This window comes from Anopheles coustani, chromosome X, assembly GCF_943734705.1.
Source record: "Anopheles coustani chromosome X, idAnoCousDA_361_x.2, whole genome shotgun sequence".
NCBI lineage: Eukaryota > Metazoa > Arthropoda > Insecta > Diptera > Culicidae > Anopheles > Anopheles coustani.
This window is the reverse complement of record NC_071290.1, coordinates 9,887,614-9,901,743: the sequence shown is the minus strand read 5'-3', so window position 1 is coordinate 9,901,743 and position 14,130 is coordinate 9,887,614.

The window sequence follows — 14,130 nt, the reverse complement described above, 5'->3', positions numbered from 1 at the left end:
AACAGCTTTGTCCGAAAAATACAGCTTTTTATCTTCATCCATTGGTTTCTTTGCTCCAATGGTATTATTCTAGGTTTGATCATAAGTTTTCGCTGCAAAATTTGTAAGTAAATGTCAGCCAACGCTTTTTTAGCACATCAGTGTTTAGGATATGGTTGTTTATGTTTTTGTTTATTTCTTTGTTGTTTGTTTTATTTCTTTTTCAGAGTACGTCTATATTCACTCCTGTACGTCTATATCTATTGGGATAATCGAAGTTAAAAGTTGTTCAGCAGCAAAACATTATTTGCATACACCTTTGCTTAGCTAACTCATACTATTGATAACAATGTCTGTCAATGTAAGAAATTTTTAGTCACGACGGCATACCCGGTTCCCGATCTAGTTGTATTGTTTTTAACCTAGGTCGAAAGTTTTTTCTGTGCATATCTCTGTAAGTTTTGGCGCTTTGACCCGTTTTCTCAACTTTATATAAGACTCTTTAATATTTTAGTTCAGTTTTTATTATTCTGCTGTTGGGTATCGTAAATGAAATTTGGGTTACTTCAAATAGAAAGCTAAATTTAAGGCATTATAGCTTATTTGGTTGTTGTTGAAATATTAAGCACAACTTGATTTGATCTCTTTTCCTCCACTTGGTGGTTTTTTAATCTATTACATTTTTCCCTGATACTACACGAATCTTACATTATGTCACATTACGTTGATTCTAAAATATCATACAGCAAATCAGCTAGCAAACCTCAAACACAATGCGGAAACGATAATCGAACCGATTTTCTTTTTCTAATTTTAATGATAAAAAACATACATCAACGTAAAAATGGAAATAAATCGAAAACTATTGCACTGCTACTATGCTTTTTACAACTCCAAAAAGAGTAAATGAGTCTTTTTTCGGTTGTGGCTACACCTGATGTGCGACGAAGTACCTAAAGGTATGCAATGGGTGATAGGTGTGCGGTTTTATTATTGTCGGCCCCAACCGGTACAGGGATTGATGAAAGCGCTAGGGAGAAAGCCTGAACCGGTAGAAGGATATCCGCAAGCATATAATTGCCAACCACGGTGGCTCGGGGGAATCGAGCAAGCTGAGTGGTACCGAATGTCAACCGATTCCAAACTTGTGGTTGTCTGCTGTCAACCTTGCAAAAGAAGCGGTGTTTACCGCACATTGAAATGTGCAACAAAGATGACCGGTAGATTCTCTGAAGCGGTTGGGGCTTGCAATATTATAACTACAGTCCCTATAAGCTAATTGCGACCTATGAGTATTTGAATCGAATATTCGGCTTCACAATCAACATACCGGAGCATGTGTCGCACATTGCATACCTTTAGGCGCAAATGCAAAATAGTAGGAAGATGAGCATCTCGGACGGGTCCTCGTTTACTCTTCATCACTAATATATAAGTTTTTAACCAAAAACCCAAAAATCAAGGTAGTCTTACAGCAGCAGAACAAAGTGTACATACTCGGTGAACCTGCCGCATGGACTTCCGCAAGTCGGTAGCAGGCTCACGCCGAAAAATGTAACCTTCTGGCGTCAACATGGTTTTCCGGATGATCAAACCCTTCATCGTTCTCTTCCCTTTCCCGTCCGGCAAAAGGGCCGGATTTCGTCTTCGCAAACCAAACGGAACGTGTGCCGGTGTACTATTACAACAGCTACAGCAAGCGCTGACCAAGTGCGAGCTGTTGGCTCGTATAACGAATGACGCGTGGGATGAGGATGCCAAGGGCCGTTCCGTTGTGCCGAGTGGCGCCGTCCGATCGCTTATGCATGCAGAGTGGTTCATCGGGATGCATCGTTGACAACAAATTTGAAAAGATTGCTTCATCTGCATACTCATAATCGTCTTGGGACAGCGAAAAAACAAGAAACGGAACGCCACACAAAGCGGGAACGAACTTCACAGTCGCACACGCAAGGCAAAGGTTGCCGGGGACCAGATTGCGACTGTCAAAATATGCTCATCCATCCGCCGAGGCTACATCAACAGTGGCGAGAGAGAAGAAGAAAAAAACAGAAGCAACTGCGAAGAAATAGAAACACCTATCGTTCATATGCATAAAGCGAGCCCTACCTATAGGCAAAAACGTCGTCGAGCGTAAAGCGAACCGTTACTGCCGAGCGTAAGCTGCCAGCTACCGAAAGGTCGTTTCTTTCGGGCGCAGGACTAACAAGAATGACCCTCAGCGGGGAATGGGTTTCCGGCCCGGAACACAAGCACATTTGCCCGCGCCGGGCGTGTGTGCGTGAGCGTGCAAATGATTGTATTTTCCGAGGCGAAGGACGAACGCAGCAGCGCACAGTGGCCCAGAGTCCGGTCTTTCGGTTTGACATATCATTCAAAACCAATTTTCAAAATCTTTCGACCATGCGAAAGAAGGATAGTTTCGTAAGAAAATCTCCACAGTAGTACATAATGATTTCAATGTACAATTGTGAGAGTTGTCGTTCGTGAATGAGAACTGAACACTGAAAAGAAAAAATGAGTTGATGTTAGATGAGTCTAACAAATATTTGTTTCGGCATAAAAATTGATATATTTCTGAAAATATAGACTTGCACCTCATATGCAAAGAAATGACTTTGCCTGTATATTAACAATATTTGCACAAAGAAAGAACTTTAAAAAATAATTCCAGTATGTTCCGGTATGTCAAAGCTCGTTTTTAAAATAATGATACGGACTTGCTTTTAATGCAAACCTTTTTCTTCAGTTCAGTTGTCGGTGCCGTAATCTTCTACTACATTTCGAGATGGTATTTCCATTTGATTGTAAGCCAAGGAACGAACTTTTGCTCGTACACCTTCAATCAGCTTCAGCAAATAATTAACTTGTTTCCCGATTTTTAGTAAAATTATCTAAATTTTACATTTCAAACTCAGATTGACTAAGCCAAACAAAATAAACATGTACAATCTCTGCACTCTCTTTGGCAAACAATCGGCACACCATAAAAATACATAAAATGTTTATTCACAAACCAAAGAATCTCTACGACTTTCTATAGTTTTTTTCGTAGTAGCAATTTCGGATATGCCATAATTGTAACTAATAAAACCTCACAATTACGAGAGGACTGACTATCCACGTACTACAATAGGGAAACAAGTCTCGTAAGCCCTTAACGGGCAGGCATGACCAAGAGGTCGTTACGCCAAGAAGAAGAAGAAGAAAACCTCCCAAAACAACTAAATATCATAAAATAGAAACTAATGTCCACAACTAGATGTCAACCGATGCTTCCTAAAAGTGTTTCTTATAAAGTTTTGTCGAAAAAGGTCAAACTTTTGAACAAGTGTAAAAACATAACATCAGCTATGAAAATGTCAATCAAATCAAAACAAAGTCAAAGTGACTGAAACAAGTGGAAAATAGAAGCCAAACTGTATGTGTCAAAGTGTATTACGAGGTAGAAAAAGATCGTTAACAAATCCACTAAATATGAGTTTTCATTCATTCAACAAAAAAAACCGAAAACTATGTGAAAAATCAACACGATCCCATCCAAAACAGGTTGTGCCACTGTGCAACACAAGGAAAACAGCAAAGACCCTTTACGGTGCGTCGATGTACTCTGCGATAAGATGCAGACATGATAGCGTTGAGTTGCAACTTAACCTGTCCTGCCTGTGAAAGCAGAAAAAACAAACGTTCAATGGGGAAAAAAGTGACATTCAAACGGGAAAAGCCGGTCAACTCGTTTCATTCACTGGCACACCGGAGTGCTGCGTCAGTGCTTCGCCGTAAAGAAATACTTTCATTACCAAAACTGGTCTCATTTGCCTACTTCAAAGGGTAACTTTGTTGCAAATACCTAAAGTACACACGAACAAAGTTCATCGGGCGCTCAGATCCAAAAACAAAACAAAAAAAAACACTCCACAAGCTGCAGCAGGTCCTTGCTGGAAGGAGAAAAGCGACCGGTGAAATTCTTTTCATTTTGCAACTAGTGGAAAACTCCAATAAAATCTAGTGTGAGGTTTGATTGTTTCTCAATTAAGTAACATCGATACGGTTCCCGCTTTCCACTGGCGAGCTGGTGTCTGCAGCGGACAGTCCCACCGTCCGACGTGGTTTTGCACCTTCCAACGCCCCTCCCCACAGCCTCCTCTGTGCATCCATTTGCAATCGTCTGGCAGTTTCTGGTTAGTTGGCGTGCCTTTGCCCACCGAAGGAGTGTTCATAAATTTCGTCCGTCTAAACGAAAACTTTTCCAAAAGGGAAAACAGATGAAAAAAAAACAACACCAACTTCACCATCGGTCGAGTTCGCCTCCCCCACCCCCGTACCTGCCTGCCCTTTACCACACACACATACACACACAAGGACACGTTCGATTCGGAAAAGTCTCCGCTACGAACTATCGAGCTTCGAGCAGCAATTTGGCCCGGACCGGGAGAGTTTGTCGGGGTGAATGTTGGCGAAAGTTATCATGTCACGCTATAATTTCTCTTTCATTGTCTTTGTGTGCCCCTTTCGAGCTCGCGGTAGCGGCGGGTGGCGGGGCAGGCATCGGTTTAACCGATGTATCGATTGGTTTATTTACCGGCGAAAAGAAGTTGGTCAGCACGAGGTGTGCGCTGGAAAATATGCCACCCGGTTGGTGTCTGTCCACAGCTCGGTGTGTGTGTGTGTGGGTGTGTGTGAAGGTGGTTTTCATACGAGTTCGTGCAGCACCCGAGAAAAGGGTAAAGGATATAAATATTAAAGAAATCGCAGCAAAAGAAAACCCATTGCAAAAGAAACAGCTCCAAAACAAAAGGAAGCTTGGAAAAATTGAAACTTTTGTTGTGTAGTACCGTGCCCCAGCTTTGGGGAAAACCATCTTTTCACACCAGGCCCGGCTTGACCTTTCGGGTCCGGCGATTCGCTAACAGCGAGGCTTCAGCTTCGAGGCAGCCAATTATTCGTGATTTTTATTCATCGGCGACCATTTGCCGGTAAAAAAAAACGGCACTCGGAAAAATAAAGGGGTTTGGTGGCCAAATACCGACACTGTGTGGACCATCGATGCCGTTCGTGATCCTTGCTTCCCCCATCGATGCGAGAAAAAGACAAATGACACCCTTTTCACACCCACACACTCTTAATCGGCTTCCTAACTCGACGATACTATCGAGACGTCGCGTATGGTTTTCTTTCTCTACCTCCCTTTTTTCTACTAGTTTTCATTTTTAAAGTTTTCTTTTCTGGACGCCCGCTGGAAAATCAACGATTAAAAGTGTCTCCCCCCTCCCCTCTCCACCATCACCACAACCAGCCCGGAACGGATGGCACCGGAAGCCGGAATAAAGAGGATTCAATTTGCAGAGGGCCAGTTGCATCGCCAGCCGATCGCAGGGCTGCCGAGTTCTGCCCATAAATTGTGCTCAGATGTCGTCTGCGCTACAGTGTAGAATTTATGGATTATGACGGTGCCCTTGCCTGACTGGATGGGGAAATTCGTTCCTCCCGTGCCGTTCGCCTCGTAGGTTTGCTTAGCCCTGACACATGATGATCCTCCTCTCATGGATGGCGCCGACGAGCCGACGTCGGCCGTCGGCATGATAGGGCATATCCTTTTTCAGTCCTTTTCCCACAAACCCATGCACACACACACACACATAGAGCCGCAAAAACGGTACGTTACGGAGTGCAAGTAATCCGGTTCAGCTTGTGCCATTCCGACGGTGCATGCTTCGATGCAAGAAATGGCATTTCACCTTCAGCACACCCACGCCTTTGACCCATGCACACCGACCGGAACGGTGTAGAACAGGGGTCGCCACACGTGTTCCGACGGAGGAAAAAGCTTCAAAGGATGTTGAACTACTTTTGATATAATATTAAACCATTTTTGAATCGAGAAATGTAGTAAATTATTTCTCGATTTAAAAATGGTCGCAAAAGAACTTAAATATTGAAGATTTTTGTTGTATAAAACAGTGTTCAACCTTCACCTACTTTAAACCCCTTTAACACATTGACTGCAAAGCCTTTTTCACACACTTTCTTAGTACAATATTTAAAAACAAAATTATTTTTAACAGTCGTTAAACCGGCCGTTTTCGAATTAACAGCAAATATTTAGCTTTCCAACGAACTTATTTTTAAAATTATTATAGGTTTTTGTTGTTGAATTTTCATTTATTTATAGATCAAACCCTTTTTAGAACTGATAGCTCCTGTCACCCACTTTTGGGTGACGTGGCAGTTAACGTGTTAAACGTTGCTATAAAATCAACCTCTAAGCCTGAGTTTTTAACAAAGTGAAGAGTTTGTTATGTTCATAACGAAAACTTCTTTTGAAACCAATCAATGATAATGTCTATGATAAAGACTTAATGTAGTCTTGTGACGGAATCTTTAAGACTACTTATTCCAATAAAATTTCTTTAAAATTGCCTATTCTATGCCATGTTAAAATTATTAGCACCAAACGAGGCATTTGCTCAGTCATCACATAGTTCTACAATTTTTAAACGGTTTTTACAGGGTCGGACCTCAATCTTTTAGCCAGAGGTATCTAGTTTTGCTATGTAATTATTCATTTTCAAGTACATATACTACTGTGTCCAAAAAGTAAGGTGACATTGGATGTTAAATTTTGCGCGCCAAAAATAGCCCCTTGTTTTTAATTAGGTTCATCCAGACGACAGCAATGTTTCTCGGCAATGTTGACGTTTACCGTATTCGTACATGATTTCGTTGACTGTATGTGTGTGCCAAGCAACATTGCCGAAAGAATTGACGAGCTATCCATGGGTCGATGGATAAGCTAGAAACATTGACGAGCAATGTTGACAGCGATCCGTTTGGCATTCAACAAGGTAACGAAGCCAAGCTATATGCTGTACGAATCTTAAGTAAATTATTAATTAGAACGTGTCAGTTTCATGTGGGCAAGTGTTGGTTCAGTTTTTCTATCATGCCACTAATTAAATTCACTTTTGTGATGTTAACTAGTTACCATTTGTTATTACTTTCTATTGATACATATTTTACCAAGATAACTATATGCCATGAAAAATGTTTAGAAACCTTGAACATTGTTGGAAACATTGATGAACATTGATTGCCATCGTATGGATAGAATCCGCCATTTTTGCACATTGCTGACAACCGTGTTTGAATGTGTGCGAAAGATTGACGAAAAGATTGCCATCGTCTGGATGAACCTATTTTCGTATGTCACTATGCATGTTTTTGACAGCTGTGCCAAGTTTTTAAGTCAAAATATCAACCCGGCTAAGAGCAGCAATTTTTTAAATTTGGTGCTACCTGTGTAATCCTCGTTGGGTAAAGATGTCTAGCACGAGCAACTTTGTTGAGCAGCGCTCGTGTATCAAATTCTGTTTGAGAAACGACATTACCGCATTGACAAAACAATGTCAAAAAAACAAGTGTACAAGTGGTACAGTGCATTTAAGGCTTTCTCAAACAGAATTTGATACACGAGCGCTGCTCAACAAAGTTGCTCGTGCTAGACATCTTTACCCAACGAGGATTACACAGGTAGCACCAAATTTAAAAAATTGCTGCTCTTAGCCGGGTTGATATTTTGACTTGAAACTTGGCACAGCTGTCAAAAACATGCATAGTGACATACGAAAAATAAAAACAAGGGGCTATTTTTGGCGCGCAAAATTTAACATCCAATGTCACCTTACTTTTTGGACACAGTAGTATGTCAACCTTTTCGGTATTTACAATAAGCAATCTGTAAAAAATTTAAAATTTAAATTTCTGGATCCCTAAAACGATTTTTGTATCTTGGAAAACATAGTGCAGTAAGTATTGTCAAATTATTGTAGCGCTTTATAATATTTCGAAAAACATATTAAATTCCATAAATTAAATTTTCTTTCCGCTTTTAATTTCTGAATCTGAAAAATTGAAAACCATGATAAAACTTGTAAAAATGTTAGTTGGAATGAAACAAAGCGATAAGGTAATATACTTCAAAGTGTTACTTTGATCCATTAATTTTGATACATTTTTCTTAGTATTTTGCATCAGACAATAAGCCAGCCGTTAAACTTTCTAGTATTTTTGTTTGAAATAAACCAGTTTCAGAAAGTTCTGAACATTGGGAATAATGTTTTGTACCCTAATGGTATCGAGAATTTAATTCCGTGAATGTAGCATTTGTATAATTGCGAAATAAACATACTAATACTCCCAACGAGATTCACAGTGCGTAACAGTAAAAGTTTCCTGCCATTGAACACGTCATTGAACAGTTCCAACGAAACATTGAAGTCATAAACAACAATGAGGAAAATGGAAATTTTGTGTAAGATACACAAGAGTTTTCTTAAGCGCTGAGGAATTTTCTTAAATTCACCTTATGGACCCGGCGTTGTCGAACCCTGGTATAGAATGTTTCATTATTTTATCCAACGCCTCTTGAAGGAAGCTGCCTAACCGTTCCTGAACGTGTATGTGTGTCTGTGTCATGTGTGTCTGTTTTGAATTGTGAGAAAAGATTATTACGAGTATGAGCTTCTCAGGGCGCCTTGCAACTTTGATCATCCCTGGTTCGACGTGTGCGAACTTTTATATTGTTGATTTGGCATTAGTGTTTGCCAGTTCGACGACCAGTTTTCTGGTTCGCTGATTTTATCATGTCAAATAATTAATCGTTAAGAACGGAAACGTATCGCAAATTAGAAGCAAAAAAATGCTAGGTTTAGTACATCCGATTTTAGTATATTGCATGTTGCCGTCCAAAAATCGTGTCATGATTGAAACCGGTGCACATGCCCTTCGTTCACGGTACCACACCGCATGTATTGCTGCTACATCAGAAGCACTCTGTTTTCCTTTTTTTTCCAAATGCAACTTCACTTGCTTTATTATCCTTTCACATCGCGCCTTTTCATTTGGGTTTTTGTTTCCGCCCCGTTCTCCCGATCCGTTTCGTTTGAATCCTTTCCTGATCAATTAACATAAAATGTATGATAACATTTGGCCAACGTCACGATTGGCCCAGAAATTGCTTTTGATTTAATTTGATTAAAAGGTAATTTTATTTTTCCCTTCTCAGTTTTAATTTTACCAATGGTTTTTTGCTTTCAATTATAGTCCTCCCGAGCCACGGCACGACAGGTGCACTCGAAACGCACCGCAGGGCCCTTTGGCAGGGGGAAGGAGGGAACAATGGGGAGGGGAGACTTTTACCGTAAACGAACTCGAAGCCGCCGAAAAATTGTGCACCGAAACTGCAACCGGACTGCCCGGTGCTGCCGCAATCGATTTCCCGATGCACTTTTTAGCTACTGGTTACGGTTTTCCGTTTACGTTTCACAATGAAATAGTGTCGGGTTGCGCAGATTGCAATGAGCGATGCATGCATTTTCCAATTGCCTCAGTGAATTTTCACGCTTTGCTTAAAGAGGAGACTTTTATCTTTCCAGCAATGTTTTAATTTTTTTTTAAATTCTACGAACGATCTGAGATTTATGTTAACTTTTTAAGATAAATTATTCTAAGTAGATCCATGAGTTTTTGGCAGGGTCGTGTATCTTTCGTGAATCCTTCCCGAAGTATGAAGGTTAATTAATTTTTGTAGTATCATTAGGATTCATAAATATCAAAAGATTCCATTCAATATGCACCTCAAACGTGAGGTTCGTAAGAAAATTCGCCAAAGGATACAACAGATAATAAGATAAAAATCATGTTTCATTTTCTCTTCTCTACTGTGATATTTTATTTCGATTTTGTATGTATATGTACTCTAGTCATGTGTAGTGATGAGAATAACAACTCTTAGCAAATCTTTTTCTCACACGCTTACTCTTTTGGGATACGGATCTTTGTTAAGGATTTAAATTTCTGTGATGACTAAAGAGTAACACAATAAAAACGTACATTTAAAATGGAAAATGTTATGAAAGCTACTCGTGAGGATTTAAGTCAGTCAATTCAATGGTAGGATTCTACTCACTCACTCATTCTCTCTCAGCATCTACATCACTATTCATGTGCATTCGTTGTGCTGCAAACCATGTCCGGAGATAAATTCAGCTTCTGTGATGATTTATTATTATTTTATTGCAAACATATCTCTCTCTTTTGCTCTCTCACTCTCTCTCTTTTTCTTTAATGTTCGCTCCCTCTCACACTTTCTTTGTATATTTCTACCCACCCCCTCCCCCCCACTCTTAAACACTAAGCCTCCGTGTTTTTTTACGAATTTTTTATTTTTATCTTGCACTGCACTTTCATCTCGATGATGCGTTGCCATGCATGGTGAAACGATCCTTCATTTTAATTTCAATCACTATTCATCGTGTCCCTTTCCTGTTTCCCCCCTCCCCCTCCCCCAACACCCCCGCCCTTGGTTCCATTTAATTAGGCAAGGCGTGCTCGGGCTTAAGTTCGCAGTGACGCGCAGAGCAAACAGTTAAAGAACCCGTTCAGTTCCGTGAAAACCTGGACGATTAACCAGCCGGGTGTCTACCCAACTGACCCACTTAATCCCCTTTACCTGCCTTTTGCGAAGGGAAAACATTTGAGCTGATGCCTCCCATTGATGACTGCACCTATCAGTGATGCAAATGGTAAAGAGTTGCATAATTGAAGGGCATTTCAGTGGCTGCCTGCATTTTTTGTTCTCTTTCGTTTTCTTTTTCTCTCTTTCCTCCTCTCACTTTTTCTTTCTTTATTTATTTTTTTATGGATATTTACCAATTCAAAGTACCAGCTGGTGGTCCTTTCATCCTTGCCGGATAGCATTTCCATCCGATGGGGGGGGGGCACGTCAAAGCTTTCCATCAAAGCCTTGATCAACACTTCCATCTCTTTGGGATTGAATGTGAGTCGTTTTATGCCTTTTTTTGCGCATAAAGCCTAATTGCAATTGCCAACCTTGAAATTTTAAAGTAAAAACAAACCGAGCGAAAGTTAAATTGTTCCCTTTTGTTAATTTAAAGTGCATATTTTGCGCTGAACAAAGCGGGGCTGGGGAAAAAAGGCTACAAACAACAACGAAAAAAACAATGCTGACTTTATGCACGCTTATTACAGGCGGTGTGTGTTTTTTTGTTTTTGTTTCGAGCCCGTTGCATTTTGCGGGATTCTTTATTCGTTGAAAGGCCCAATTTTTAAAAAAAAACCAACCCGTTGCCTGTTTTTCGCAACTCAATCAACAACCAGCTCGTGTTCGCGCTTACGGTCGTGCTATTTTAAAATGGCATATTTTATGCAATGGTTTATGTCGCGCTTTGCTCACATTGCGCCCCGCACTGGAATGGAAAACACCGGGAATGCTACGGCAGTAAAACATCGTAGCAAACGCGGGGGAGGGGTGGGGAGGGGAAAAAGAACGCAAAACGATCGAAATGTCATTGCAAACGCGATGGGCAGTGCAAACGTGCCTTGTGAATGCTGAAAACTGACTGCTCCATTCCATTCCGGTGGCTCCACAGCAAATGTTCGGGCCATGAGCATGAGGTCGATTTGTTTTCCCTTTCATCGCGCCGAAAAGGGCTCGCTGGCGTGTGGCGCGTGTTTCGAATAAGATTTCCACCGCAAATATCACACGACACCGACGCGCTGACAGCGGTAATGATGGAAATTTATAACACGGCTGGCGGGGGCGTTTGGCGTGGAAAATTCATCCCACGCTGCCTCGACTGCCCGAAGGAACATGGGTACAAATCGGCCGGTCCGTTCGGCGTAACCGGAGCAGGGCCCTGCACTCGATGGACGATGGGTGCTTCAAAGTCTTCAGAAAACCGTCCAGGCACAAACCGCAGGTGCGGGAAGGATGAGAAAGGCAGGCATCAAGGTTCAATGGAGTTGCAAACTTTCCGTCCGAGGAAAATCGAACGCTAATCATCGGCATCAAGTTGCTCCTGGGTTGAAGCGGTGTGTGTTGTTTGAAATAAAATGCCGACAAAAGTAAAGCATCCATTTTACGAACCACGTCCACACTCAAGGCACTAGCATCCATACTTGCTTTGCCGGTGTAATTTCTACCCCACCGAAGAACGGCACCCACCATTCTGGGGACCATACACTTTACTCGAACCCAAAAGGTGTCCTACAGTGATGCCTAATCGGTGCATCTGTCTCGTTAACACTAGAATCCCAATAGAGGCCATTTTGACCCCAACGCATTTTAAATATCTCTAAAACGGCTGAAAAAAAGGCTTTTCTTAAAATGCAAAGCTACATCTTTAACAAAACTTTCAGATTTTTCTGTTCGACCAGTTTCGAGAACCAACTTGACTATTACTAGAATGCTTTTTAGGGGTCATTTTGACCCCTATTATAAACACGCTATAACTTCACTATTTTTTTAAATTTTTCAAATCCGTAAACTGTTACTTTTTAGTCTATTTGTTGACTATCTTTTGGCGTTTTTAATTTTTTAATGTACCAGTTCTTCATTCCGCTAGCTCGGTGTATAGCAAAAAAGATCGACATAAGTCGTATTTTAATCCTTTTCAACTATTATTCTTTCAAATTATGTCATATTAAACCAGAAAAAAAGTGTTTGTTTTAATGCTGATAAAATAGGCCACATTTAAAAACTAATTTCACATTCGTACGATAACGAATGACGCCACAAATTGACCTTGAAGATGTAGATTTTAACATTTTCCATAGTGCTTTGTACCGTTATTCCGTACGCGAACATTTCGGAGCTTTATGCGCGATACGTTACCTACGGGAACTTTCATTATTTTCGATCTTTGAGGCCAACTTATGGCGTCATTTGTGATTGCAAAATTTTTGGGTTTAGTTTTTGAAAGTTTAACAACATACTAACTGTCAAACGCACACTTTTTTCTGGATTTACATGGTAGATTTAGAATAAATAAAAGCTGAAAAAATCAATTTTTTTTCTTTACCCCGAGCTAGCGGAATGATGAAGAAATGCATCAAAAAACTAAAAACCTCAAAAACAGTTAACAATGATACAAAAAAATAACAGTTAACAGATTTGAAAAATCTTCAAAAATAGTAAAATTATAGCGTTTTCAAAATGGGGGTCAAAATGACCTCTTTAAATAATTCTAGAGATAGTCAACTTGGTTCTCGGAACTGGTCAAACAGAAACATCTGAAATTTCTGTACTAGATGTAGCTTTGAATTATCAGAAAAGCTTTTTTTTGTAAAAATATTCAACCGTGTTTTTTTAAAATAAAATCAAAAATTACGTTGCGGTCAAAATGACCCCAATTTCGATTCTAGTGTTAAGGGAACGTGCGACGGAAGCATGGAATCAGGCGTACAGTTTCATGCGATCTGTGATTACCGACCACCAACCATCCGGAGCGTCTAGCGCTGTGTAGGACCGGTAGCGACACAATTATCGACAGCCCCATCGTTGCCCAAAGGTCTTCAGGCGTCAGTGAAACTGGCACCCTCGGCAAAACATCCAACCGGTGCTCGGACGCAAAGCGGGCGAGCGGTTTATACATCGGACGGGGAAGGCCGGAAATACCATAACGTGGGCATAACTGTGGGCTACCACGATGGTCTCGTCTCGAGGCGCTTCCGATTCGGATTCGGTAACGTTCGCGCCCGTGGCGAAAAGTGACAACGTCAGTCCACCAGCCTGTTGCGGTTTTGCAGCCCCCCGGGGCCGGACCCCGCCCGGGGGAGGCCGATTGGACACTGGCAAGATTAAAACAAATTTTAGACCCTGGTTTGAACAGAGTTTAATTTATCTTAGTAGAAGAGAAAATGGTTTTCACTATTCATGCACCAAACTATCCTTCAAAATGCACAAATCTTTGACTTAAAAATTTGGACTCACACATGGATCTAATAAAAATAACCCTGAATTCATGTATAGGTATATCCACCATTGGCCGTAACTGTAATCTAATAACAGCGACATATTCATCAAAGCGGGCTTATGCAATAGATTGATGAACAAATAACTATTTTAAATATGCTGTTATTGTAACTCTTAAATCAAAACATAACTCTCAAGTAAAGAGTAAAAATCATAACCCCTTTCTCAACCCCTTTCCCCTTCCTTCGTTTTTTCTTCCTCAGCCGGTTATATATTTTAGAATTTTTTGGTATGGAGTTTTGCGTACACTAAAAATTAGACTGATACTGCTTCTTCGGTTCTGAATTTGGTTACACATTAACTTTAAACGCCAATAG